This window comes from Stegostoma tigrinum, chromosome 29, assembly GCF_030684315.1.
Source record: "Stegostoma tigrinum isolate sSteTig4 chromosome 29, sSteTig4.hap1, whole genome shotgun sequence".
In the NCBI taxonomy this organism is placed as follows: domain Eukaryota; kingdom Metazoa; phylum Chordata; class Chondrichthyes; order Orectolobiformes; family Stegostomatidae; genus Stegostoma; species Stegostoma tigrinum.
The window spans coordinates 10,487,260-10,512,273 of NC_081382.1; positions in this window are offsets into that span (position 1 = coordinate 10,487,260).

Genomic DNA, 25,014 nt, shown 5'->3' on the forward strand with positions numbered 1-25,014 from the left:
TAATGTGCTATACTGCATCCGCTGTTCCCGTTGTGGCCTCCTCTACTTCAGGAAAACCAAGCGGAGGTTTGGGGACCGCTTTGCGGAACCCAACGCTCAGTTCGCAACAAACAACTACACCTCCCTGTCGCAAACCTTTTCAACTCCCCCCACACCCCCGACTCCTCAGACGACATGTCCATCCTGGGCCTCCTGCATTGCCACAATGGCAGGACCTGAAAGATGTAGGACCAGCATCTCATATTCCGCTTGGGAACCCTGCAGCCCAATGGTATCAATCTGGACTTCACAGGCATCAAAATCTTCCCTCCCCCCACCACATCCCAAAACTAGGACAGCTAGTCCCTGCCTCCCTGACCATTCCTCCAACCTCAAGCCCCACCCCCATCTCCTAACCACTAAATTCCACCCACCCCCTTGACCTGTCCGTCCTCCCTGGACTGACCTATCCCCTCCCTAACCTTCCACCTACATTCACCTTGACTGGATCTCACCCCACCTCTTTCACCTGTCTGTCTCCTGTCACCCTATCTTCTCCTTTATCCATTTTCTATCCACCTCCCCTGTCTCCCTATGGATTTCAGAATCCCATTCCCCTCCCCCATTTCTGAAGAAGGGTCTCGATCCGAAATGTCAAACTTTCCTGCTCCTCTGATGCTGCTTGGCCTGCTGTGTTCATCCAGCTTCACACCGTGTTATCTCAGATTCTCCAGCATTGGCAGTTCCTACTATCGCATGGTCTAGTGTGTTCCCCACAATAGAATGACTGTTTAGCCAGGGAATTAATGCTGGTTCGGTGAAGGGTGCAGGAAAGGACATGAAGAGCAACAACAGGTATACCTGAAAAAGAGGTGTCAATCTGTTGAAGCTACTAAACAGGACTACCTGCATGCCACAACAGCATTAGTAACAAGTGATAGACAGAGCTAAGTGTTTTCACAACCAACAAATCAGTTCTAAGATCTGCAGTCCAGCCACTTCCAGTTGTGAATGGCAGTGGACAATTAAACAGCTCACTGGAAGAGGAGACTTGACAAATATCCCCATTTTCAATGATGGGGGAGCCCTGAATATCAGTGCAAAAGATGGGCGAGGTAACAGCAGAATAGTATTATCACTCATTCTACTGAGACCAAGTAATGCTCTGGGGACTCGGTTGGGAATTCATTAAAAATCTGGAATTTAGAGTCCAATGATCACCATGAAACTGTTGTCAATTTTTGGAAAGAGCCCATCGGGTTCACTATAGTGAAGGTAACTGCTCTCCTCACCTGGTCTTGTCGACATATAACTTCAGATCCACACAAGTGTGGTTGACTTTCAACTGCTCGTGAGGCAATTAAAGTTAGGCAATAAATTGTCTGCGCCAGTTCCTAGTTCTATGTATCATCTGTGCCATTGTTCAGCATTTTTGATTCATTGCATGTGATATTAAATAATGGCTAAAGGCACTGGATACTGAAAATACTACAGGCCTTGAAAACAGTTGTCATTAATCCTGAAGACTTGTGCTCCAAATATTGCCACACACCTAGCCAAGCTGTTACAGGGTAGCTACAACACTGACATCGAGATACAATTCTATTTAAATCATTCTGTTTAGTTGACACAGCTCTGGATTTGGTGGGAATTGAACCCAGGCCTTGGGTCGGTGGGGGGGGGGGGGGGGGGGGGGGGGGGGTGCATGGTCAGAGGTAGGTACACTATGACTGCACCAAGAGCCCCAGAACTGGCATTTGCCTGACAATTTGGAAAATTGTCCAGGTGTGTCCCAAACACAAAAAGAGTTGGACAAATAAATCCTGTCTAGTACTAGTACAAGAGTTCTTAAGGAGTTCTTGTAATTTTGCTGTTCTTGGTAGGGCTTGTTTTACAATGTATCCGAGGTAATTTACACTGGACTTTTCAAACTCACTTTTGACAAAGTTTATAATCAAATAACACAAGTGCAATTTTATACGTCAAGTTTCTAGTTGTCCTAAATGGTCCTTTCACTTATGACTATATACTAACTCATCATCAAGATAAACCACACAATCAGGAACACTGGATAACAAAGTGTGACGTTGGATGAACACAGCAGGCCAAGCAGCATCTCAGGAGCACAAAAGCTGACGTTTCTGGCCTAGGCCCTTCATCAGAGCTCTAATGAAGGGTCTAGGCCTGAAACGTCAGCTTTTGTGCTCCTGAGATGCTGCTTGGCCTGCTGTTTTCATCCAGCTCCACACTTTGTTATCTTGGATTCTCCTGCATCTGCAGTTCCCATTATCTCAGATCAGGAACACTGGTTGGTTCAGTGTTCTCTGCGTATTCATTGTTTTTATTTAGCTGAATGGTATCACTTAGTATTGGAACAAAGCAGTTGTTTTAACAAATGCTGATACTTCTTTACTTTTCTGTGTTTTTCTTTAATAAATCTCATTTTCCAATAAACCCCAAACAGCCAATTCTGTCAACACAATCTCCCTAATGACATATTTTGTGTCCGTCTGCCTTTATCATGCATTAACTTTTCCGTAGCCAATGTAGAATCTGGTTCCATTGTCAAGTTTAGGCACAAACATTGTCTGGGGAATTCCAAACGTTTTGGCTATATGCCATTAGATGGCTTTCTAAAACTTATTGGGGTTCGACTTTCACCTGGTCCTCTTTCTCTGGTCAAAAGTGATGAGGATGTTGTTTTATTGGAGATTGAGTCTCCTACATTGATATTATGAATGGCCAAAGATAGGTATCCTGGAACAATATCAGAAAGTGCGAGAGGAAACTCAAGAGGTTTGGCAATCTATGTAGAGAGAAAAAAACAGATTGAACACTTCAAGTCCAGTGATCCTTTTCCTTTTGTGGAGCAATTTACAATGAGAGGTCATGTTTTTCGACTGAAGCCTGGCGGATTTAAATCAGAGATGTTTAGGAATTACATCCTGATTAAATTTTCTACTACATAATTGGGTGGATTCCAAGATACTGAATAAATTTAAAGAGGAGGCAGATCAATTTTTAAATAGCAATGAGTGAAAGGGTAATGGAGAGCAGACAAGAAAATGGGGTTGACACCGAGATGAGACTGGTCATGACTATGTTGAAGAGTGGGGCAAGCTCATGTTGCTGAAGTGCCTACTCATTCTTATACTCTAGCTACTTGTCTCACATTGTTCCTGAAAACTGAAGAATAGTAGAGGATCCTGAAGAGATGGTGGGTGATGTGGTGGGATGCTATCCTTTTTGAAAATTGAGAGCACTTACTAATTGTCAACATTTCAGTTCTGTTTCAATTGAAGTCTCTCCATGCTTGGGTGACAGTGAGAGTCTTGTAATGCAGAAAAAAAAAGATTGTAGTAATTTAAGCACTTTGTAGGAAAAAAGTCACTTCTGAACTTGAACAGACAATCTGATCTTAAAAATCAAGGTAGACGTGAGGTGAATGCTGATTTCTGTCTGTCAATTCAGGTCCCTGTGATTATATCCATTCCCACAAACAGATATGAGAGATTTCCACTGACATGAATCAAAGAAAATCAGTAGCTACCAACTCACTTACCTGATCAATCAATAAATGTCCATTGGAAAATAAAACTAAACCGATAATCAGGCCACTTACGTCAACTCAGTTGTGCACAAATTGACTGGCGTGTTTTGTCACATTAAATTGAGAATTGCTGATTGTGAAACACAAGTTACTTATTTCTTTGAACACCCTATCATCTGAAAATTCAAATGAATCTTAAAAAGAACCTGGGTTAAAAGCTACAATTTTTGTAATTATTACATATGTGTGCCATTACTGAAAATCTCACTGTTTGGCTTTGGAAAAAGTTGACACAAAAGTTGCCATAATATTTTGTAGGTATTAGTTATCAATAGTATCCCCAGTAAATAGTGTTTTGGAGAGTTTTTAGAGTATAACTGAGACATCTTGTGGTAATAGAGCACTGAACAGTTTTCTTTTACATAAAGTAAGTGTTAATAGCCAAATATGCATTCATCATTGAAATATTAGTATTTATCTGTTAGCGCTTAAATAATAGATGCAAACTGTGGATTGGATTTATTTTCAGTTTAGTATAGATTGAGGGTAGCCCACATTTTATACTGGGTTGAACACACATCATTTTTCCATAATTCCTTGTTCTGAAGGAAAAATAACTACAGACACTAATGGACAGCGACATGAAGGAGCCTGCAAAATTACCAAAAACTATGAGATCATGAAAATGTATCAAGTTTCCTTTAAGGGAGTGTATTCCCACTTATCAGCTTTAACAATTGCCTGTGATATGAAGAGAACTGAAGGATAATTTGAAGTCCGTGATAATGAAGCACAATTAATGCTTCACATCACAGATGTCAACTGTACACAAAAGACTGCTGTTGTATGCTGGGCATGTTTTACATTTCCATCCAAATTTTTATTTTACATTTTGGAATGGCGATCATGTTGTTTGCACATACGGAAGCACAAGTTTCAACAAGCCTGTTACAATAGATACTGTTGAAATTAACCTGCAATATATTATAAATCACTTTACTTCACGCCCTGTAATAGAAGTGAAAAAGACGTGAGAAAGGTTTCCCAATGCAGCAATGTAAAATTGAAGATTAACTCAAACTGTGTAATTGTGGGCACGTATTTACTGTGCATCACAAGTGCCACGGTGGATTCTTACAACATATCATGTAGAATACCATTATAGCATACATAATAAAGGAGAACAATGCTTTTCATTTTCTACATTCAAAGTAAATGTGATGTGGAGGCTGAAATTTGATATTCAGTGCATTTTAAGTCAGGAGCAGTGACGTCACACAAAATGATCATCCCACATATTCCAAAAGAAAGATCTGGCGGCACACAGAGACAAGGTTTGTGATTTTTAGTTACATTCCATTTACAAATATTTCACAGCTGCCACAGGGATAAAAACACCACTGAACTGTTCTCAGGATTTATTTCCAAATTGCCCCAGTAGTGATTTTTTAAAAAAATCTTTACCAGAAAAGCTATTTGTAGTAGAATATGATTGTGACAGGTCCTACGTTTAGACTCCAGGTTCTAAAAATATATATTCTAGTCACATTACAGCAACCTCATTGTTGCGTGTATTGATGTGATAACTAATATACATCAGTTTACTTTGTCTGGTACTTTAATAAGAAATTTGCACCAAGGTTTTATATCTCTTTGTGATCGTGTCTCAATGGAGCATGTGTCTATTATTGTTGCAGAAATAACTGTGATTATGAATACTGTCTTCGATGGCACAGCTCAGATCAATTGCTCCACCACACTTGAGAGAGTGCACATTGGAAATTACAGGGCAGCTCATTGTGCATATTATGGGATGCCTTCAGTAGCAACTCCAGCTGTATTTGTCAAGATGGGGCAGTTAAGTTATCCATAATAGAACAAATCCCACAAACGTATATTGAAACAAAAGAAAAGTACACAGGAAGCTTTTGTATGTCATGGTCTTTCCATCCCAACATATGAGGATTAAAACTGGCTTTTTCCTGTGTGCTGCACTTTATAATCAAATGGTATTGCAAAACATTCATTACTATTGCTGGAATTCAAAGAGATGCAAGATTTATTCGAATGAGCAAACAATCACGTATTCTCCTTACAATGAAAAACAGACAATGCTTTTGTGTGACAGTCAAGTCAAAAACTGAAGCATGTCCACGTTGAAATAGTTTAGCAATAAGCTTTCTGCTGTGATTTTTTTTTTTGGTTTCGCAAATTGTGAAAGTTGATTACCTTCAACAGAAAGAATGTCCAAGTAGTTCAAAGCCATTTTTACCCCATATCACAGTGCAGAAACATTTACTAATGCAAGTTTTAGTGGTACAATCACAATGCTAATACCATTTTTTTTGTGGTATAACTCATTTTGAGCAGCATTATCCCTTAAATATTGATTTGAACAGGTTTAGAGTGTCATTTTCCATTGTTCAAGGTAGATAAGAGCAAATGACTCATTTCTATTTTATATGTAGTTAGTCATGTCTGGGTGTGGTCGCAAAAATCGAAACCGAAAGCTGTAAGCATCAGTACAAGCATTAAATTCTGAATCTTCTGTTGCAAGCTTGAAAGCTGATGTGTCATCTCTGAATATCTCCTGGGCTTAAATAAAAATATATGATTATCACTTGGTCTCTGATTGACATTAACGTTCATCTCCCACTTTCCTCTCATTGCCCTTTCAATCTCGGGTGACTTTCCACCATCCTTTCTGTTGATATGACATTAGAGGTTGTCAACATATTTTGGCTCCATATCACCAGCAACCTGACATTTGATTTTAGAATCAGTATGCCCATTGTTGGGAAAGTTATGTCCAAGTTGGTAAGCAAGTATGGAGCAGCCTGATTGACAATACCAATCTGTGAGTTGACCAAGGGGTGTGCTGGCATGGTGGCATAGGGATTCTCTTTGGAGGGTCAGTGCAGACTCCATGGGCTGAATGGCCTCTGCATGCACTGTTTGGACTCTATCATTTCTCTGATTGAAGTCTGCATCCATATTATACTCCTTTACAGTAGTGAGACTGCGATAATATATTCTGGGCAGAGAAAAGGCTGATTTCCATCTTCATTGTCTCAGAAATAACTTTGCCTTCTTTTAACAGGACATAGTCATAAATTGTGAAGTTGTGTAGCAAGATAATTCCCCTCAGAATACAGTCAGTCAGAAGCCAATGATGTCTCTGTTAACCTAGCCAATACATCAACATACATATACTATTTCCTTGTATATATTTGAGAGTGAGATAGAATTTTGATCAATGCGGGATTCGAGGGGTTGTAGGAAAAATGCAGGAAAGTGGAAATGAGGAATTTTAGATCAGTCATAATTCTCTTGAATGGCAGAACAAGCTCGTGGAGCTGAATGGCCTACTCCTGCTCCTATTTCTTATTGTGCTGTGAGCTTCTGAACCTCTGCACAGCAAAATGGCCATTGGACCATGACAGCTAAATGTCTGTATCTCTGCTACCAGGAAACCTGCAGTAGGACTTTGAAGATGACGGACAATGACAATAATAACTGAGGGACAGCTACAATGCCTTTGATCTTTGGAGTCTGACTGTTTCAAGGAGCATTGGAAGAGGCAATTTGGAACAGAAAACTCAGATAGAAACCCAGGACAAAAAGAGACAAGTGAATCCTGAACATATTTAACCCACCGTCTTCTTCTGCTGTAAACATTACAAAGACAGCCCTGTCAGAGTGAATCTTCTGAACCACATCAGGTGATGTTTAACACTGAGTTGACCACCAAGCCACAAGCCATCATCTGCAGAGATGTAAGGTTATCAAAGAAAGAATTTGTACATCTTTTCCCAATGTCTAACATCAAGTTCTTCACATTCAAATCAATCAGATCACTGTCCAAGAGACATTTATATGAGAAGTTCTGGAGAATTAGTGGCGAGTTTGGCAACCCTTCAAGTCTCAATCTTGCTCATATAACCAGGTAATGTAGTAACCAGGTGGACAATAGAACATGAGACCATGCCAGTGGATTTCTATGCACTTGAGTTTTCAATTTCAACCATCCCATAAATAGAAGTTCTCACATTGAGATCAGGTTAGCAAAGTGTAGCAATTTCAGATGTCATTGCAAACTGCACTGACTTATCAAGCATGACCGTAATATATTATTCATTAAGATAAAACTGTTCAGTTTATGAATTAAAGTCCGGCAAAGTTGTCCATAATATTTCCCGATTACAAGATTTTCCAGTGCACAGCATTGCATTAATAATGACCATGTAGTCATTCGAGACTCTACATTGATTAACAGAGCATCTATAATCAGCAAAGGTTCTTCTTTTCTTTCTTTTCTCTTTGCCCTCTTCTTCCTTTTCTTGTTGTTACATCCTCCAATTGTCACTGTTCCATTCAGGCTCTGATTGAAGTGTTGAAGATCTTCAGAGCAAGTTGACTCTGATAAAATACATCATTCTACCAGATATAACACAGTGCAGAGCTGGAGGAACACAACTGGCCAGGCAGCACCAGAGGAGCAGGAAAGCTAACGTTTCAGGTTGAGACCCTTCAGAAAATTCTACCAGATGTTTTTTTGCTGACTTTGGGATTGTTCTCTGAGAAAAGGGAAAGCAACAGTTGACACAATTTATTTGACTGTATTCCCACGTCTGCAGGAGTAACTTACAATGGCCAGCACCCTTCTGAGGAGACTGAGACATCAGTAAGTCATGTGTTCTTGGCTCCTGGTGGGAGAGAATTTTTTGGCCTATTAGACAACTGGACACACAAGTTGTCTACAGATGCCTTCATCAGCAGATGACTTTGTGATGATGTTGTGGCTTTAAGATGTGTGTTTTTTCCTGTTTACTTTTAGACAGAGATTAGGAGACAAATGTCAAGTGTGACAAGATAAACAATTTAGGAGGCCTTTTTAAAGAAAAAATGGAACAATAGAAACAGCCTGAGTGGGCGTGGTTATGTTCTCACAGATCCAGGATTTTTAGTTAGCTTTTTGCAGGTATTGCTGAGTTCTAAGTGGGGTTGGGAGACAGTGAATCTCTCCCAGCTGCTACACTCACTCGCTGAGTTTTCTCTCAGAATTGTCTTTTGATGTTCTTTCCTCTTGGATTAGAGAAATTCATGTGAGACAATCTGTTTCTGAATTTTCCTTTTTGCCATGGATGTGTTTATGAGATGTTACTATATTGGAACAGGAACTGTATAATAGTAAAATAATCTATTAGTTGGTTAATTTTTCCAGTAGAATTAACTTATTCCAATTTCTTCTTTCTTTTATTGTATTTTAACTATCATGTTTGAATAAATTTTGTTTTGCTTAACATTGAGTAGTTTGACTAATGAAATTGCATCTGGAACACATCACTGACATTTACTATTAAAATAAGAAAAAGTTAGGATTTTGTCTACCTTCTTAATCAATTCTGGTCTGGCCCATGACAGCTTCGACTGGTCAGCGGGATGGAAGGCCAGTCGTTCTGTAAATACGTTAAATTGTGCAATTGATAGGTTCGAGATTACATAGATGACGAATGCATTGTAAAGCAATGGAAATGGTAGGAGATCTGACACAAACGAGGATGTTGATAAAGGTCAAAGTGAAGCAACATGCAAAAGATCTAAGGAGTAGTTAGTGTTTCTTTGATCATAGGAGAGGTAGGAAGAAATTTCAGAGTATATTTATGAAGCAGCTGGGAGATTTCTATGCAATGATGGACAGAGACAGTGGTAAGGGGTGGTTATAATCAGTAGAGACTTTAATGATTGAAAGGTTGTGAGTAATTAAAAGTCTGAGGAACTGGCTACACTGCCAAAAAAAATTAGGTAAATGTTAAAGAAGATGCTGAGATCAAGACAAAGAAGAAAGAGATCAGGTGGACATTGAAGTTGCCAAGGATGCGAAGATGATCCAAATTGAAAGTTTAAAGGGGTTCTAGTGCAGAAAGTGCTTTGAACTTACCCTGTGGGTAAGGTCAACAATCACATGACATCAGGTTATAGTCCAACAGGTTACTCAGGCTAACTGGTATCATGTGATTTTTGACCTTGTCCACCCCAGTCCAACACCAGCACCTCCACATTATGCTGGGGGTGATTAAAGATAGTTTGAAGAAGCTGAAATAAAAGGAGAAATCATTGATTGTGAAACAATATTCTTGAAAAAAGAAACAGCCAGACTTTCAGACCTAAATACCACAAATGTAGCCCAGAATGGCTACAAGCGACATGAGATCAGATAGATTTGCTTTCAATATAAAAGGAAAATGCCAGTAACACACAGCAGGTCTGCCAGATCTCCTGAAATGGAAATGCGATCAACATTTCACATGTAAGCCTATTGACAGCACTCCTCAGCAACTATGCGCTAGCATTTTTTTTATTTTATTACTAACAAAACAAAACACATAATATGAGGTTTTACATGCACACAATTCTGCCAATTGTGAAAATGAAATTTTAAAAAAGATGCGGGTTTGGCCATATCTTTCGAGATTAAAGCAGTTAATATTTCAAGTCAGTGCCCCTTTGTCAGAATCAGAAATGTAGGTCATTTTGTTCATGATTTTCTTTCATGTTTTCTGTAATTATATTAAATAATTTTGTATGAAGGTGAAAATCATTGAAGTCTAACACATTCATAAAATAGCCATGTTTCGGAGAACAAAGAATTGTCTTAGAAACCTCACGGATATTATTGAAATGTTCAACAAACCCTAAGACTATCTCCACATTTCTGCTTTATCAAAATATCCCTCCCACCTCACCCCAATAATTAATTTTCTTTAAATATTTCATCCTCTTGCTGACCATTTCCAGAAAATAGAGCAAATTTTCATTTGTTACAATATTTATTCAATTGAAGTTTTGTGATCTTACAGCGAGAACACCTCACTAAGACAATTCATAACACGCAACTATTTTTGAGCTAATGCCTTGTAAAGTAAAACTTTTACAACAGTTTTAGTGCTACCTTTTCCCAAAGACAGTGCCTTAGGAAATCTCATTAAAACATCCACCAATTTAAAAAGATGCTGATTCTCACTCATTGTTTTAGATAAAGAAAATGTTACTGTAGCCTTACTACATTGTAAGGCTGCTCTCTTTTTAGTGAGAGATGCCTGTTGGTGGTTTAACCTGAGGGTCACTACATCTCAGTTGAGGAGAATGGTTGAAAAGGAGAGTCCTTTATGATAACCTCAGCCGGTGCAGTAACTAAACACTGCATGTTGCTCTGCATTGCAAGTGAGCTGTCGAGCCAAATGAGCTAACCGTTAACTTGCAAAAGCTAGTGACCAAAGCAAGGCAGGATTTCTCTTCATTTTCTAAGATATCAGCATTTACTTGTTTCCATGGTTCAGCTGTTCACTAGTTGCGCCTCTTGTTAAAAGAATGTGTTCTGTTTGTAATAAATAGTTGTATTTAAGCTCAATAAAGAAACATGATAGACGTTTTTTAAAAAGCCTGTATTACACTAATAAAGTGGAAAAAAATTGGCTGTTTTTGTGATTGCTTTCAAATATATACACAAACGGTATGGCTCATGGAGTGATGGTGTTTAGGTACCATGGCAGTCTTCTCATCAGAGTTGTGCCAGCACCAGGGATCCAGGTAATACAAGGTGCAAGGAGGTACAGGAATTTAATTTTGGTCTTGTATGCTGAAGTATATTGCGAAATGGCAGCCACCCATACCCACATTACCAGTTAACCTTTCTCCTTGGTGTTTTGTAACTATCTCTTTTTGTCATTACCATTGTTGGCATCTTTAATATTACAATGATTTTTTTTGCCACAAAAATTGGCAACTTGCTCCTTTCATGAGCTGCAACTGTTAGCGCAATTTCATTCTTAGAAATTCCATAATATCAGTACAAAATATCATTACTTTTAGAATGCTCCATTAAACTGAGGATCTTTGGAGAACATTGGCTGGAAATGACATCAAAGACATCTCGTCCCATCACCGTGAAGAAAAATACTTTGTATTCCTCACTTCTAATTTTTTTCCACTTCCAGCTAAATGTCCAGACATATTAGCCCAGTTCTCTTTGCTGCTGTTGAATTCTACCCAGGTTCCCCAAACATGTCTTGAAAGCCATTTTTTCTTCATTTATATTCCCTGATTGCAATGTAAATATGAAACAGTTTTTGAAATCAGCCAAACCTCCTCAAATTCAAATTTTGGAGTTCCAAAACCTATCAAGGCTTTTATAAGTCATAATTTTTTCAAATCAAATGTGAAAGAACATTCCACGCATGCCTCATCATGAGCCTTCAGTTCTCTATTGTACTGAGGAGAACTTATCTAGTGAATTCACAGTGGTTGGTAATAATTGAACAAATGTAATTTTTTTACCACCCTAGCAGAAGGAGTGGCAGAAAGCCCAATATAAAAAAAGGCTGAGCTCTTGGAAGGTGCTCTAGTTGACAGTTGCCAAATGCCATATGTTCACATTGGGCCATATTTATGTGGAAATGCAGGCTCACCTTTATTTCCATTGACATGCTAATCTGCCTTTCCTTGAGTTTGCCTCTTATTAATAAAGTTTGTAAATTACAATGATTGTTATAAGATCTTTAAGTAGGTAGTTTTATTTTATTCCATGAATTTTAAACTAGCTAACTTTGAGAATCATCTAATCCCTACAGTGTGAAAGTAAGCAATTTGGCCCATTCAGTCTACACCAACCCTCTGGCGAGCATCCCACCCAGACTTATGCCTCCAATCCCTCATTCCCTGTGGTTAATCCATGCAGTTTGCATACTGTGGGCAATTTATCATGGTCAGTCTACCTAAGCTGCACATCTTTTGACTGTGGGAGGAAACCCACACAGACATGGAGAGAACGTGCAAACGACACACAGGCAGAGATAGTAAGTGCTGCCTACGCTGGAGTCAGAGATAACACAGTGTGGAGCTGCAGGAACACAGCAGGCCAGGCAGCGTTAGAGGTGTAGAAAAGTTGACCGACCCAAAACGTCAACTTTCATGAAACACTGTTGTCTCCACACAAACAGTCATCCAAGAGAAGAATTAAACCTGGGTCTCTGGCGCTGTGAGGCAGCAGTGCTAACCACTGAGCCACTGTGCCTTATCTCATTATGATCTTATTATGCAAACTGGAAGCCTGAAAAAGATCTGTATGTCAGTAGATGGAGCGAGAATGGATTAGGAACAAGATTTTCACCGTAAACCTAATTGGACTGTAGCCAGAGACACTTGAAAAAAGGAGGAGTTGAGAATTCACCTTAGAAAAACAAAAGGATCATATTTTCAAAATAGAGCTGATAAAGTACACATGGATGATGAATTGTACAACATTCACTCTTTGTTTTTTGCCTTGCTTTTGGAAATGCCTGAATTGATTATGCCTGAAAGTGCTTCTTGCGGAAGGAAATGATAGTTTTGTGGAAATTAAGCACACAGGCACATATCCTTTAACAATAAGAAACCATTGGTGCCACTTTAAAAGCAAATCTATCCACCCATCTGTTTTTTTTATCACAGAGGACCACCTGAGCACAGAATGGGTAATTGGGGACATTTGTTTTTGCTTTGAAGAGGATTTTGAAAATTTACACAGTTTCTGGCTTTTTTTGTTCAAACCATGATTTATGTTCTCAGGCATGTGTACTGACTTTGTAAAGTATCAGTTGTTTATCAAACACAGCTGCAGCTCTCCAAATTTTATCCATCATATTTCCGACTGGCTATGGGTCAATGCACACAATGTAAACCAAAGATAGAAAATGGTGATAATTGGACAATAATGGATTGCTGGTCACAAACCATCAGACACGAGAGATTTCTCTATTTCAATGTAGGTGTAGTTGCTCTAGGATAACTTTTTCTTACACTGGAGTGCCAATGAAGGAATTCCATTTGTATTCATTACAGCACTTAGGAATTCGTACCCAACAGAAAATTACTTTATTGCAGATATGAAAAAATGTACACTTGGAGGTCTGTGTGTCATTTGTGTTAAAAATATGCTGCTTTTAATCCTCATGAAAGCATCTGAGGGACTATTTGGTTTACTGTGGTAACTTTCAAGAACTATTGAGGCCTAGCAAGAAGAATATCTTGGCTGAACAAGATGTAATTCTTTTGTAATGATAGCTACTAGGTAAAAGTACAATCATACGTTAGACATTTGAACACAACAGGATACAAGTCTTCACTTCATGAGATCTTTAGGTGTTTTGCCTTTTCCCCATCCACACCAGTGCAACATCATCAGATTGGGTGGAGCTAAAATCAGTCTCCAACATTAAACCTTTCAGAAACAATAGGCCACCTCCATGTCTGAGACATTGTAAATGGTGTTAGACCTTGTGCGACCATCACTCAACATCCCCCACTTCTTATGAAGGTAAGGTCGTTGATGAGGCAGCTGAAGATGCTTGAACCTAGAACCTTATCCTGAGAAGCCCTACGATGGAGTCCTGGAACTGAGAAGATTGACTTTAACAAACACAACCATCTTTCTTTGTGTCAAGTATGACTCAAACCAGCAGAGGGCTACCTCCTGATTCCCAGGTGGTACAGCTCTAAGGACTACTGACATTGACTCTGATGTTGATATTGCTGACAGTTGGCACCATGAGATGCCAAATTTGGCTTATCCTAATCGATTGTTGATGGATGATTATTCCGCAACAAGATAAAATTCCTGCAACAACTCTATACAACTTCCGCAACTGTAAGGACATGATACAATTACTGATGACCTGCTATCACTTTCAGTTGTACCATTCCTGTTAAAGAGCCTTACCCATGCACATAATTGTGTCAGACTGGTTATCCTGTTGCTTCCAGTGATCTGTTCCTCCTTAGTATTCTTGTGGACTCAATTTTAGAGCCTATGGTAGGATGGGAAGTAGTTGAACCTTCACTTTCTTCACTATTAGTGATCCTGATGGCAATAATCTGCAGTAGAGTCAGGTGGATAAGTCATTTAACACAGCTGTCTTAAAGGTAACAGATTTCTTCAAAAGGTTTGAAACTGTATCGCCCCCATGCTTCCCCATTCAACTGTGTATATCTCAGTGAGTTAGTTATATATTCACCATTTGAAGAAAGAGACATTTGATCTTGTCAAGCTGTCTCTGGCTGTGCATCTTTCCTCCTACCTGGGCTCTCTTTCCTATTTGTGACAAACGAGGAGAACTGGGGGCTTTCCATGGTCTGCAAACTGAGTTGTAAAGGTGTGAGATAATTGAAAACAGATCATGCTAGTGGGACTGTCTTAGGAGTCATCAATGCCAAAAGGAGTGTTTTACTCAATCCAGCAAGACTAAATTACGTGTTGTACCCATGTGACTTAGTTTTAAACATTGTCGTAATTCCTTCCCTATAGTCAAATCAAAAATTGAGGCATTTCAAATAATTTCCCTAGGTGGAGAAGTCTGCAGCTATCCTGCACTGTCTTTCCATTATGAATATGTTTCCCTTAATTTTGAATCAATTCCAACTGCGCTGCATTGAAAATAATTGATCTCAATCTCAGGATCTCCAATTAAATTATCCTTCAAAAGAAAGTCTTAAATGTGTGAATTATTGAATAACTTGCTACTTGAATTTCAGGATACACAAAGATTATCTGACTGGAGAGAGAGCAAGACAGTGAGAGAAAGATTCTAGATGCTGTGTAATTTCATGCAAAATGTATTATGTGAACTGGGAATTAAACTGCCAACAGAAGGAAAATACAATTTCAATTAAAAGTATCTCCCTGAAATAGAGAATAAATCTGCTTTGTTTTAATTAACTAGTGGCTGTCACCCATTTTCCATCTGTTGTACTTATTTTAAAATGTGGAATCTATTCTGAATTCAAAGTTGCACATTTCAAATTCTTTGGTAATTCACTTCTTCAGTGCTGTGCTGTGTTACTTAATGTTGCTCAACTCAGATGGTTAGATGATTTAATGTTTGTCAGTGCCAAAATTGACATTGAATTATATGTAGTCTGCATTTTTAAATGTATTTTTTTAAATACTCAGGTTATAAGGTAGTTCAAATTCAAAATCAGCAGTTGCCTGGAGAGTGATGATGTTTCCTCTGTCAATGTCTCTCTTTTCTTGGTTGTCCAACTGCTAAATTTGAGATGCAATTAGCGAAAAGATGCTGTAATATCTATTGTAAATGAACCAATCTAGTCAGCAGTTAATTAAGGTAATTCCCAAGGTCAAAGTGGTTGCTGATAGTGATGGAGAATTTGTGGCAAATTGACTTAAAACCTCCCATGCACTATTTTTTGACAGCGAACCATAAGTTTCCTTATCTTAAACTTTGTCAACTGACCTACTGTATTTTTAAAGAAACAAGCATGTTAATTACAATAAAGTACGTCCCATCATTACAGGTCATCTAAAGAAGCTTTCCCACCACTTCAATCCTTCAAAAGGATAACAAATCCTACATAAAATGCCTCTGGCACTAATCTCTGAGGTCATTGTGACAACAACTGTTACAATTGGGTGTAGATCAAATATGATTGCCCAAGTTAGTTGGAACCAGAGACCATAAAACTGCAATAAAATAGAGACATATTGCTGTCTGCAAATATATCAGACATATCTCATCAGTCAGTTGCCTAAAAGCACAATAAAAAAAGTACAGTTAAACTTACTCTAACTTCCAAAGACTCTTAAATAAACGTTTGATGTAGAGATAATATAACTGACTCTGATAATGTTGAAATGGAAAATAAACTTAAACTGACTGTGGTCTGCATAACCCAATTTAATCAGTGCTAGATGTCTGGCAAAATAATCGGCTTCAAATGCAAGAACTGTAATAATTTTCCCAACCGAAATGCACAGTTAGCAGGATCATAAATGGCATGGACCCATCTTTTCGAACACTGGCTATCTAAATTACAAATCAGTGCTGCCATTTCAGGAAGTTAGAATCAAGTTCAAAGCTGGCTTTTTAATTTCCTGCTATCCATACCACCAGTCATTTTTCAAATCATTTTGATGATGAACTGTAGGTTATAGGAATGGTAAGAGATGGGTTACTTTTCCTTGCTTAACATTATGTTCTTCTACCTGTATATGTTCCAGATGAGGTAACAGGAAAATAAACATCCTTTTTGTACCTCCTTTTGTATCATGTGGTGCCACAGCTCGCCTCAAATTTGTGAACCCAAGACAGACAGATGCTTGAAATTTTGGGACAATTTTTGTCACTGAATGCTGCAGATTGTAGACCCATACCAACACATGAAGTGGAATTTTAAGCCAGGGACCTCAATGTAATAAGAACAGACCAAATGTAAGTGGAAAGAGCCTACCTAAGAGACCATCCAAGGCTAATACAAATTGACATGTAAAATGTTCCAAGACGGTCCAAACTATAAGCTGTACATGTCAACTGATTTGGGTCTTAGCTATGTCTAGACAAATAACAACATGATACAACTTTGTGCTTTCACCTAGGAAATAAGGATAGAACAGTCAATAAATGGCATCTGGCTCTCACAAACTATTCAGCACAACTTGTACGAATAAGCTGAGGAGCGCAAAGTTAATTCAGCTACATACCCATATCCAATTGAGATGACAGGTCAGTGGAAGAATATCCCTCCTCTAGTTGGCCTCACAAAATTAAAAATTGGATTTTGTCTTGACTCATCTTAATCATAAGGTGCAATTTGTCCATATTCTCATTTACATCATTTGTATAGATTAATGATGAATCCACTCATACCAGTAAGTAGGGCTGAATTAAACAGGTAGTGGAATGGGAACAGATTGTGGGATAACACCATTAACAGTAGTTACAACTAAGAACACTTAGAGAGTTGAAACCACACTTTTGAAGCTTCACTAGTTTTAATGGCATATTCCCCAAATAGAAATCACATAATCTTTGAACAGCTCCTGAAGAGGCGTTCAACTCATCATATCCATTTTGGCTCTTTACAAGAACAGTTTAAAACATCCCATGTTACAATTGAGGCTGGAAAAGAATCATGGCTTTACTTCATCTACTGCATGGTTTGCAATGTAGAATCATGTTTATTATTTCCCAGTTTTCTATATCAGGTTCTAAGCATGATAGTCTATCAATCAGGCTCCTTAATAAATGAAAACGTGGGTCAAATATCAAAATAAAATTTTGGCAATAAAGTTGCAGTAATTGGTTAACATACACATTGCAATAAAAAAGCATAAATGTTTATCCTTTTTTTCTAAGAAGAAGAGGAAAAGAGAGTTCTTTGCAAAGGTTAGGTTTCTGGAAAAAAAACTTTGACCAATGGATCATTATTGAAAACTATAGTGATAGGAACTAAGTGAATCATATTGACTATCTGATTCGGGTTTTGTTAAGCTAGGCCAATCAGGAAGCCTTGGGTGACAGATATAAACAGTAGTGTCAGAGTCTCCTCACTTGAAGGGTTGATTCTGAGTTGGCTATTCACAGCTAGAGTGCTGTTCACAAGTAAATAAAGGGTGGCTTGCTGACAGGTACCAACCTCTGTGCAGATATTTCAAAAGCAAAAGTATGCATTGCAGAATCTTTCAGACTTTGTTGCTGTAATGTTCTGAGACTTCCATCAATAGACAATAGGTGCAGGAGTGGGCCATTGGCCCTTCGAGCCAGCACCACCATTCATTATGATCATGGCTGATCATCCACAATAAATATCTTGTTCCTGCCTTATCCCATAACCTTTGATTCCACTATCTTTAAGAGCTCTATCCATCTCTTTCTTGAAAGTATCCAGAGACCTGGCCTCCACTGCCTTCTGGGGCAGAGCATTCCATATATCCACCACTCTCTGGGTGAAGAAGCTTTTCCTCAACTCTGTTCTAAATGGCCTACCCCTTATTTTTAAACTGTGCCCTCTTGTTCTAGACTTACCCATCAGCAGAAACATGCTTCCTGCCTCCAGAGTGTCCAATCTGTTAATAATCTTATAGATCTCAATCAGATCCCCTCTCATCCTTCGAAACTCAAGTGTATACAAGCCCAGTCAATCCAATCTTTCAACATATGATAGACCTGCCATTCTGGGAATTAACCTTGTGAACCTACGCTACACTCCATCAATAGCAAGAATGTCCTTCCTCAAATTTGGAGACCAAAACTGCACACAATACTCCAGGTATGATCTCACCAGGGTCCTGTACAGCTGCAGAAGGACTTCTTTACCCCTATATTCAATTCCTCTTGTTATGAAGGCCAGCATGCCATTAGCTTTCTTCACTGCCTGCTGTATCTGCATGCTTGCTTTCATTGACTGATGGACAAGAACACCTAGATTTCGTTGTACTTCCCCTTTACCGAACTTGACTCCATTCAGATAGTAATCTGCCTTCCTGTTCTTGCCACCAAAATGGATAACCTCACATTTATCCACATTAAACTGCATCTGCCATGCATCCATCCACTCACCTAGCCTGTCCAAGTCACCCTGTATTCTCATAACATCCTCCTCACATTTCACACTGCCACCCATCTTTGTGTCATCAGCAAATTTGCTAATATTACTTTTAATGCCTTCATCTAGTTCATTAATGTATATTATATGTATAATGTTTATATGATTGTCTCTGATGCCTTCAGTCACTGTTTTCACAGGAGGTACAATCTTAAGATGTTCTTCCAATTACTCTTTCAATAGAACAAATATCATTTACCCTGACATAATGTAGAGGGCTTTTCTTTAAGAAATGAAAAGGATCGACTGGGCTACTAATTCATTGCAAGTTTCCCTCCAACTCAGCCTGTTCTTAGCAGGCTTTCCTCCAACAATACCAAATAAGCAAAAACCTCTCCTAGCCAGTTACTTCTAAAAACAGACTAAAATAAAAGGACTTTCTGGAGAAACTCACCAGGTCTGACAGCAACTGTAGAAGGAAAACAGAGTTAACATAGGAAGTCTGGTTCTGAAGAAGGGTCACTGGACTTGAAACCTTAACTCTGGTTGCTTTCCATTGACTCTGCCAGACACATTCAGTTTCTCCTGCAATTTCCATTTTAGTGTGTTTCAGATCACCAGCATCAGTGGTTCTTTGTTCAGTTTGACCGCCCCAGCAGGGTCGTTGACAAGGCAAGATGTTATCACTAGTCACATAATTTCTAGGAAGCTGGGTTAAAAATAAAACCCAATGTCTACAATAAACACCCAATTGGCTCTTTTAATCACTCCATGTATGTCTAAAATGTGAAATAAATTGCTTCTTCCTCAACCCTTCAAAACGTGAGCCCTCCAAGCAACGTTAAGTAAGAAAGATCATCTTAAAACTCATTGCTCAGTCAGTTCTTGTGTTACTTTTACCAGTCCAGGTGCCGATTCAATTTTCTGTCAAAAGCTATAGTTAATCTATCTCCTCTGGTCTCAAGACACTTTCTGCCTCCATCGTAATCTTGTTATTACTCCAACTTGATGTAAAAAAAACTAGGAGAGGAAGAAGTGTTCGAGTGAAATGGTTGGGAGGAGAAATTGCAGAGCTTGGTGCTGGAGAAGACAGTTCTTGGGAGGGGTCATTGTCACACTGGATGAGGGAGAGTTGTTGGTGAATAGGAAGCAGTAGGTTGAAAACTTTGAGTCAGAAAATATATGTATTCATCTCTTTACAGCCCAGGTTAGAACAGGTCCAGGCTGCAGAGAACAAGCAATCAAACCACTCCTTTAGACAGAAAAATAATCTGGTCATTTAAAGGGGCATCGCAGCTGTCAAAATTCTGTCTGAACTCCATTTCTGCCGCAGGGCTCAAGGCCCTAAACTCTCATCCTGTGTCCCCATTGGGCAACAGACAGACAGTTTGGGCAACCATGTTCTAGTTATCTAATTACAAAGCCTAGGATTCCATATGCCATTTTAAACGTTTTCTCAACCATTTCTGAGTTCTATGATTTGTACAAACTTACCCCAGACCTCTCCATTTCCACTGAGTTCTGAGGAAGGGTCACCGGACCTGAAACGTTAGCTCTGTTTTCTCCTTCATAGCTGCTGCCAGGCCTGCTGAGCTTTCCAACAACTTTGTCTTTGTTCCCAAAACTGGAGGACATGGGTTGAAGGTAAGAGGGAAAAGATTTAAAAGGGACCTAAGGGACAGCTTTTTCACACAGAGGGTGGTATGGGTATGGAATGAGCTTCCAGAGGAAGTGGTGGAGCCGAATACAATCACAACATTTAAAAAGGTATTTGGATCCGTACATTAATAGGAAGGGTTTAGATGTATATGTGCCAAGTGCTGGCAATTTGGACTAGATTTGTTTAGAATATCTGGTTGGCATGGTTGGGTTGGGCGAAAGGGCCTGTTTCCATGCTGTACATCTCTATGGTTCTGTTTACCAGACTAAAACTGATCTCTGCATAGAATTTCATCTGCCTCATGTTCAACTATTCCATCAGCTTATCTGCATCCTCTTGAAGTATACCGTCATTCTCCTCGCAGTTCACAATACTTCCACGTTTTGTGCTATGTGCACGTTTTAAAATTGTGCCTTATTTACCCAAGTGTCAATCACTAGCATGTTTAGGGATAAAAAGCAGTTGTCCTAATACCGAGGAACCCTGCCTCTGTATACATCCCCAGTCTGGTACACTACTGACAAAAAAAACCAAAGGTCTAAACAAGGTTGTACATTATAGGGGATATTTGTGATCCCGGGTAGATAAACTAAAGAAGGATCATTGGACTGAAGTGTTAACTCTGCTTCTCTGTCCACAGATGTTGCCTGACCTGCTGAGTGTTCTTTCAAGCAATTTCTGTTTTTGATTTGTATTTACACCACTTTCTGTTTCAAGTCACTCAGCCAACTTAGTATCCATGTTGATTATGTCCCTGTTATTCCATGGACTTCAAAATTTGCTGGCACGTTAATTATGGAAAACTTTGCCAAAAGCCTTTTTGACATCCCTACTCCACATCAAAGACATTGCTGTCATCAAGCACCTCTGTTACCTCTTCAAAAATTCATTCGTTACTTCAAGACCAAAAATAGACTATATGCATATCTTCCAAATTGAAAATAATCTTATTGATAGATATTTTGATTATAAATATTGATTTGTATGTTAGAATTACCCATGTTGTGAAATGTGCAAAACCGTTAGAGGTAATGGACACAGCAGGCAGATTGAACCCGGTTAGCTGCTCAATAACACTATTAAGCAGGCACAGCCTGTTTTGTTTTATTTGATGTTGGCGAAAGTGAAGTTGCTGCATTCATTCAGGTTTGCATGAGATCTGACGATATTGAAAAGTAAAAAGTTCAGCCAAATACAATAACATGGTTATTAATTTCTTCAGAGATTGTTTGATCCGGTGGAGTGTTGGCCTTTTTGTTATTCATTTTCCAGCTTGGTCTAAATCAAAAAGAACTGCTCAGAGAATAGATTATGATAAAGAGAAGTATGATCTGACGGAGATAATGGGAACTGCAGATGCTGGAGAATTCAAAGATAATAAAATGTGAGGCTGGATGAACACAGCAGGCCAAGCAGCATCTCAGGAGCACAAAAGCTGACGTTTCGGGCCTAGACCCTTCATCAGAGAGTCCCTGATGAAGGGTCTAGGCCCGAAACGTCAGCTTTTGTGCTCCTGAGATGCTGCTTGGCCTGCTGTGTTCATCCAGCCTCACATTTTATTATCTTATGATCTGACGGACTTTGATAGGAAGAACTTGGAGAGACAATATAGAATCAAGAGGATGGAGGAGTAGACATATTTGGATGTATATGTGCATAGATCATTGAAAGTAGCAGTACAAATGGAGAGAGTAGTTATTAAGGCATACTGTGCTCTCATCTTTCTTAACAAGGGCAGAGAGTAAAGAGCAAAGGAGCGATGTTGAAATTATACAAGGTATTTACTAGCCTCAACAAGAGATCTGTATAGAGTTACGGCTGTCACATTACAAAAATGACGTGAATGAATTGGAGAGAATGCAGAAGGGATTGGCAAGATGGTCCAAGTATGAGAAGGCTACCAGAAGAAGTGTTCATGTAACTCAAACTTGAGACCCAGTTGAGGTGCAATAAAATTAGGCAGAAATGAAATATATATTGAATAGCACAGCAACTTCAAGGACCCAGGTATTGCTCTCCAGCATCTACTTCTTGTGTACTGCTTTGGCTTTGGGCCATGTGAAGCAAGAGGGTTATCAATTGTATCAACTGGTGATTCCTATAATTAAGATTCAATGATTAAATTAGTAAGCAGTGGAATTAAATTGATAGCAATAAGTGATTTAAGAGTTGAAAGGTATAGAATCGGTGTGGGTAGTGTTGAGGAATGGCAAAGGGAAAAAAAGACTCAGATGGGAGTTTTGTACAGGTCTCCAAGCAAGACCCAAGGCGTTTGGAAGAAAATAAATCAAGAGACAGAAAACATTTATAAGGAAGACACTATTACAATAATTGTGGGGGCTTCAATATGCAGATGATCTGGGAAAATCACATTGGTAGCAGATCTCAAGAAAAGTAATTTGTGGAATATCAACAAGATGGTTGATTTTGGAGCAGCTTGTGGTCTAGCCCACTAGGGAACAGGCAATTCTGGATTTGATGATGTGAAATGAGGCAGACTTGATGAGGGAACTTAAGATTAAGGAACCCTAGGAGGCAGTGACCATAATATGATAGAATTCATCCTGCAGTTTGAGCAGGAGAAGCTGGGTCCAGATGGAATGTTTATTACAATTGAGTAAAGATAATTATAAAGACATGAGGAAAGAGCAGGCCAGAGTTGGTTGGAAGGAGAGCCAAGCAGGGAAGTTGGTGAAGCAGCAATGGCAAGGCCTTCTGGGGGTAATTCAGGAGACATGGTAGAAATTCATCCCAAGGAAGAAGAAATATACTGAGGGAAGATGAGGCAACCATGACTGACAAGGGGACATCAGGGACTGCATAAAGGCAAAAGAAAAGGCTTGCAATGTGGTGAAGATTAGTGGGAAGCCAAAGGATCAGGAATCCTTTAAAAGCTGACAGACGAGAACTAAAAACGCGATATCGGTGGAGAAGATGAAATATGAGGGTAAGCGAGCTCATAGTATTAAAGAAGATTTCACGAGTTAAGGAAGAGGCAAAAGTTGAATTTGGACTGCTGGAAAATGAAGAGAAGTAGCAATGACGAGCAAAAAATGTCAGAGAAACTAAATGGGTACTTTCCATCAGTTTTCACAGTGGAAGACGCCAGCAGCGCACCAGAACTTCGAGAGTCAGGGAGTAGAAGTAAGTGCAGTGGGGAAGGTGGTGGGCACGTGAAAGATCTGAATGTGGATAATTACCCAGTCCAGATGGACTACATCCACAGGTTCTGAAGAAGGTAGTTAAGGAGGTGGTGGAGGCATTGGTGGTGATCTTTCAGGAACTACTGGAGTCAGGGATCATCCCAGAAGACTGGAAAATGGTTAATATAACACCCCTGTTTAAGAAAGGAAGGAGGCCGAAGACAGGAAAATATAAGCTGGTTAGGCTGACCTCAGGCATTTTTAAGTTTTCAGAGTCTGTTAGTCAGAATATCTTCATTAAGGGAAGGTCATGCCTGACAAATCTGTTATAATTCTTTGAGGAGATAATGAGCAAGTTAGACAAAGGAGAGCCTATTTGATCTAATTCTGGTACTATATCTTATGGGCTTATGTCTTACAGTGTAAATTGTGAAGATTGCTTTAGACATGAGTATTTTCTAAATTCAGTCTTCAAAGGCAAAAGTCTAAAAGTCCATAGTTTGGAACACCAGAGAGAATATCTTCAGTGAGCCTGTGTTATAACAAGATTGCAGTTGGAGCATCCAAGACAACAAAATGTGAGGCTGGATGAACACAGCAGGCCCAGCAGCATCTCAGGAGCACAAAAGCTGACGTTTCGGGCCTAGACCCTTCATCAGAGAGGTGGATGGGATGAGGGTTCTGGAATAAATAGGGAGAGAGGGGGAGGCGGACCGAAGATGGAGAGAAAAGAATATAGGTGGAGAGGAGAGTATAGGTGGGGAGGTAGGGAGTGGATAGGTCAGTCCAGGGAAGACGGACAGGTCAAGGAGGTGGGATGAGGTTAGTAGGTAGATGGGGGTGCGGCTTGGGGTGGGAGGAAGGGATGGGTGAGAGGAAGAACAGGTTAGGGAGGCAGAGACAGGTTGGACTGGTTTGGGGATGCAGTGGGTGGAGGGGAAGAGCTGGGCTGGTTGTGTGGTGCAGTGGGGGGAGGGGACGAACTGGGCTGGTTTATGGATGCAGTAGGGGAAGGGGAGATTTTGAAACTGGTGAAGTCCACATTGATACCATTAGGCTGCAGGGTTCCCAGGCGGAATATGAGTTGCTGTTCCTGCAACCTTCGGGTGGCATCATTGTGGCACTGCAGGAGGCCCATGATGGACATGTCATCTAAAGAATGGGAGGGGGAGTGGAAATGGTTGGCGACTGGGAGGTGCAGTTGTTTGTTGCGAACTGAGCGGAGGTGTTCTGCAAAGCGGTCTCCAAGCCTCCGCTTGGTTTCCCCAATGTAGAGGAAGCCACACCGGGTACAGTGGATGCAGTAT